Source organism: Neofelis nebulosa, chromosome 5 (assembly GCF_028018385.1).
Source record: "Neofelis nebulosa isolate mNeoNeb1 chromosome 5, mNeoNeb1.pri, whole genome shotgun sequence".
In the NCBI taxonomy this organism is placed as follows: Eukaryota; Metazoa; Chordata; class Mammalia; order Carnivora; family Felidae; genus Neofelis; species Neofelis nebulosa.
The window spans coordinates 22333267-22339063 of NC_080786.1; the positions used below are offsets into that span (position 1 = coordinate 22333267).

The 5797-nt window shown below is 39.9% G+C and overlaps 1 pseudogene; it reads right to left on the minus strand.

Moving 5' to 3' along the window:
* Window positions 1–4642: 4642 nt before the first annotated feature.
* On the minus strand, window positions 4643–5297 carry LOC131511769 (high mobility group protein B1-like; annotated as a pseudogene).
* Between the last annotated feature and the right edge of the window lie 500 nt (window positions 5298–5797).

Genomic DNA, 5797 nt, shown 5'->3' on the forward strand with positions numbered 1-5797 from the left:
CCTGAGTCTTCCACTCTGCTACCAAGGAATGTCAAAGAGAAAAGTGGAGCTCAAGTTCTCAAGTTTTTCTGGAATCTAAGACAGGGTAAGACAACAAAGCAGGTACAGATTTGGGTTTAACTACTTCCCCACCTGTTTTAAGACATCTTCAATGAGACCTTGAGTGTTTTCATTACATATAATGAAGTAGGTGAAAATCTTTTTTTTTTTTTTAACTCTAGGTCTGAATATATGAAGCCCACTCTCAGTTATTCACCTCATTTGATTTTGGCTTCTTGAGATGGATGTGTGGATAGGCTGCTATGGTTTTTCCTTTTGTTGTTGTTGCTGTTGTTATTTTTTCCCCAAGCACAAACACATTTTCTTTGCCTAGAATCCAGTTTAGGAGTTTGTATGGGAGGATGGCAGCTGAGAAGTGATGTTAGAGTGCGTGTGGGTGCTGTCCCAGGCGGTTCCCTGATGGATTAGACTTCCAAGGAAGGAAAAAAAATTCAATTCATTGCAGCAGGTTCAAGATGCCAACGTGTGTTGTTATTTCATCCCTGGGGAGTAAATTAAAGTGATACTGTTTCTTCGATATACCTTGGAACCAACAAAGAGAAAATAATGACTTGTAGTGTGTTAGTGTGGGTAAGTTGCTGGAAGTAGCAGGATCCACGCCCCCACCCCCAACCTGTGCTCAGGTCATTATATCAAAATCTTCAAACATTGAATTTGCTCCTCGGGGTGCCTGGGTAGCTGAGTCGGTTGGGCATCCGACTTCAGCTCAGGCCATGATCTCGTGGTTCGTGGGTTCGAGCCCCGTGTAGGGCTCTGTGCTGACAGCTCAGATCCTGGGGCCTACTTCAGATTCTGTGTCTTCCTCTCTCTTTCTGCCTCTCCCCTGCTTGCACTCTGTCTCTCTCTCTCAAAAATAAATAAATATTAGAAAAAAGGAAATGCTTCTTTCTCCTTACGGTCAAACAGAAGGCTTTTGAGTGTAAATTTTGTAATCAGATCTGATTATGATCTGTTCTTTGGTAAGTTATTTATCTGCCTGATCCCCAACTTCCCCTCAGTGTGTGATTATGAAAATAAAATGAGACAATAAGGCTAATGGTTTTGCACAAGGTCTTGGGCTTAACAAATAATCTCTTGGGTTTCTCCATGTGCTGGCATTGAAGGAAGATTTCATGTAAATCCCTTTCCTTGTTTTCTCCATTTTGAAATTTTCTGTAACATTTTCTTTTAATGAAGAAAATCAAAGCGTAAATAACTTTCTCCCTGAAGGGAAGGTGTTTCTCAAACATGAACCTTATTTTTTGTTAGTTTTATTTTTTATAGCATCAATGTTTTATTTATGTGTACATTAATATATATATTCAAATACAGTATAACATTTTTCTATAGAAATTAGTTCTTTGTGTTATATATATATATATATTTGTAGTTTTTTTGTTGAAAACTACATAATTGGGGAGAAGGAGTATCTTGGAAGGAAAGAAAATACATTTGATAAAAATTAAAAAAAACAGCCCTAAACAAATATCTCCTGGCAGACGAGAGGAAGGACAGGGAGGAGGAGGTCAAGAAGAGGGAGGAATGGGATTTTGAGGGTAAGTTATGAACTAGGACTGGAGAGTTGCTATGCTATTAAGATAAGGTTAACTCAGGGTTTAGCCACAAAACCATGGTGACTTTGTATAGCTTCTATTGTTAAAAAATTTAATTTCAAGGAGTAATGATTAAATTTGTTTGTGATAAGAGCAAATGTGAACAATAAATCTGGTATTTGAGAAACTGAAAATCCTTCTTTAAAACCTGGTAGACTTTGAACATCAGCCAGCATCATCCTCTATAGTGAAACACTTGTCCCTTCCAATGACTTTGGAGCCTTTAGCACTTCTCCCCCTCTCCATCACCCCCTGATGTGTCTCTTTGCTTAATCAGGAATGAAGCTGAACTTTTCTGCCACCCACTGCTTCTCAATGTATATGGATGGCTTTCTTTGAGTTGTGCCCAAAATAACATCTGATCTGAAAGCAACACTAGGAAATTCAGTCATCTATAAAAAGAAGAGTGAAAAATAAAAGCAAAGTCATGCCCCTTGAAAGTTCAGCTTCAGCTCTGGAAAATATAAAAAGGGGATTTGGGCAAGTCTATTTCTGGAAATCTGACTGCTGCAGCACAATGTGCTGAACAGTGAGGGGGATTCTTTTGTGGTTAATGTACACATGGAGAGCCTCGCTCCACTGTTATCAGCCTTTTAACCTGCTAGAGGGCAAAGCCAGTCTCAGCTGCCTGCCCTACACTGGGGCTAATCTATCACTTGAGAGTTCTTTCTAGTATAATTTACTATAGCACCCACTTTGGTGTCCCAGATCTGCTGGGTGTTGGCAGACAGGAATTTCGAATCCAAGACAATATACCCAAACTGATTCTGGAGTTTCTTTTTTGTTGTCTGGTTTATTTCTCCTCCTCACTAACTAGTCTACCAAATACACTTCTCTCTGGAGGACATTCTCTGCATCAGGGCGTCCGGATGTATGTTTTCCACATTCTAATGAGACTTTCTCTTAGGACTGTTGGAGAGAAATAGGACAAGTCATGACAGAATGGGCCTGCCAGTGCCTACTAACGTGAACATAAGCAGTAACGTGGATGGGTGCTGCTGCCGCTGCTTTTGCAATTACAGCCCCCTCCTTGGCTCCTGACTCCTGCCTTCGTACACCTAATATTGACAGCTGGGCGTGAGGCATCATCCAAAGCCTCTTGGGGCCCATCATATTCATCACAGGCAGACTCCAGTTCCTGACCGGTCCTTCTGCACTTTTCTTTAGTTTTTTTTTTTTTTTAACTTTATTTATTTTGACAGAGAAAGAGAGAGTACAAGTGGGGAAGGGGCAGAGAGAGAGAGAGAAGAAGAGAGACTCCCAAGCAGGCTCTGCAGTGATAGTGCAGATCAGTGTAGGGCTTGATTTCACAAAGTGTGAGATTGTGACCTGAGCTGAAATCAAGAGTCAGACCCTTAACCGACTGAGCCACCCAGGTGCCCCATGCACTTTTCTTATCTATAGCTATACTTAAGAATACGTTGAGAAAATAAGCCCTGGCAATTAGCTCAACTCAACAGAAAACAATAACCAAAAAATGCTTTCACTTGGAATTATCTGGCTGTTTCCAGGTGAAAGATTTCATTTTTGCTTTGGACCATCAGGGTAATTGCCTCATTTTCTCACTCTGCTTTGCTAGTGGCCTAAATGTTACTCTGAGCTTTAAATCCTTTATCTGGTTTGATTTTTTATTCAAACTATCTGTGTTTCAAATGTTTCTGCTCCTCCCCCTTTTCTTTATTACCTGTAACCAAGGAAACTGATACATACTAAAAGCTTTCAATTGTTTTCTTCATTCCTGGATGTTTTTAGTTTGTTTCTTTTTTTCTTCTCCTTTTTTTCTTTTCTTTTCTCTTTTCTCTTTTCTTTCTTCTTCCTTTTTTAATGTTTATTTTTGAGAGAGAGAGAGAAAGAGAGAGAGAGCGCACACGAATTCAAGAGGGGCAGGAAGACAGAATCTGAAGCAGGCTCCAGGCTCTGAGCTCTCAGCACAGAGCTCATGGCAAGGCTCAAACCCATGAGCCGGGAGATCATGACCTGACCTGAACTCGGACATTTAACTGACTGAGCCACCCAGATACCCCTGTTAGGTTATCTCTTAAATATTTTCATTCTTCTCAGGATTTTATAGGAAACAGCACTCCTTTGAAGGGAGAAACCATTGGTTGAGATAAACCCAAGGTACAGATGTGAGAATAGAAATAAACTTTGGCAGCTCATGAGGTTGCTTGGGACTTATGTTGCAGGGAAAGATTTATTTTTGGCCGTCTGTTTTATACTTTGGAGTGGATCGTTAGGGTGAAGCAGTGGGAGGCAAATGATCTTAATATCTCAGGTGAGCTTGGTTGACATCACTCACAGCAACAGAAAAAGTCATGGCTGGTTTTCCCCAAGTCCTTTGAGCATATGCCATACAATATGGTAACCACTAGCCACAAGTGGTTATTTAAATTAAAATTAATTTAAATGAAATAAATTAAAAATTCAGTTCCTCAGTCACACTGACCACATGTCAACTGTGCCATAGTCACATGTGGCTAGGGGCTAGTATATTACACACATATATAGCACATATATAACACTGGGCACAAAGTTCTATTGACAACACTCTTCTAGTTATGACTTTGCTTAAGTTGTTTCCCATCTAGGAATATCACCTGCCCATAATCCCTACCTCTGCAAAACCCACAGTCCTACTAAAACTTGTCTTGTTCTTACCTCCGTCAAGCGTTGAAAGAGTACCCCACACTTCATTTTCTAGTTTTTAAATTTCTTGGGCAGCATTTTTAGGGTTTAGAACATAATAATATGCAGTCACTATTCTTATTATTTTTTGTGTTGTCCTAGATTTTTAACTAGAAGAAGAAAACCAAAGCGGGAGGCATCATAATCCCAGACTTTAGATTAATAATTCCTTAAAGACAAGAGTTATTTATTTATTTAATTTTTTACACAATCTTACATTTCATTTTTTTTTTTCTTTAAAAGCAAGTTGTGTGCAGGGGGGTAAATGTTTTATGGACAAGAAAAACAACTGCTCTAGAAGCAACTTATTCATCATTTTTATCTTCATCTTCCTCCTCTTCCTCCTCCACTTCATCTTCCTCCTCTTCCTTCTTTTTCTTGCTATTTTCAGCCATGATGACTCCTTTTTTTTTTTTTTTTTTTTTTTTTTGGCCGCGTCAGGCTTTCCTTTCCTCGGTATGGAACAACATCTTTTTCCTGTCTGTCCTTCGGCTCCGCAACCTTCTTTTCATGGGACTGCGTGTCATATGCATGGCTGTGATACCACATGTCTCTTCCTGGTTTCTTTGCAACATCACCAATGGACAGTCTGGGATGCACTCCTTTGATTTTTGGGCGATCCACAGAACAGAACAGAACAGAACAGAATGAGAAAAGGGCCAAAGGAGGCATCTTGGGTGCGTTGGGGTCCTTGAACTTCTTTTTTGTTTCCCCTTTAGCAGGGATATAAGTTTTCATTTCTCTTTCATAACAGGCCTTGTCTACCTTTGCCATGTCTTCAAATTTTCCTGTCTTTTTGGCAGACATGGTCTTCCACCTCTCTGAGCACTCCTTAGAAAACTCCAGGAAGCCGACTGAAGCCTCTGGGTGCTTCTTTTTGCTCTCTTCTCAGCAAGTTTGTACAAAGAATGCATATCATGACATTTTGCCTCTCGGCTTCTTAGGATCTCCTCTGCCCATGTTTAATTATTTTCCCCAGCGAAGCACAGAGTCGCCCAGTGCCCCCACTCTCGCTTGCCCTGGGGCTGTTTCTGTGGAACTCAATGTATTGCCAAGACCAAATATTTTTATACATTAGTATTTTTTTATTTTATATATATTTTAAAAATTTACATCCAAGTTAGTTAGCAAGTAGCACGGTAATGATTTCAGGAGTAGAATCCAGTGATTCATCCCCTTACATATAACAGCCAGTGCTCATCCCATTGAGTGTCCTCCTTAATGCTCCTTGCCCATTTAGCCCATCCCCCACCCACAGCAACCCTCCAGCAACCCTCAGTTTGTTCTCTATATTTAAGAATCCAAGAATTATGTCTTATACGTACAGTTATTATAGTCCCTCAGTGCCCTGTATAACTTGAGACCATATTATTATCATTATTAACTTTTTAAAGTATAGTCTGAGACTAAGCTCAGGGATTTATATGCATCTTCTAGAATGTAGGCTGTTATAAAGCAAT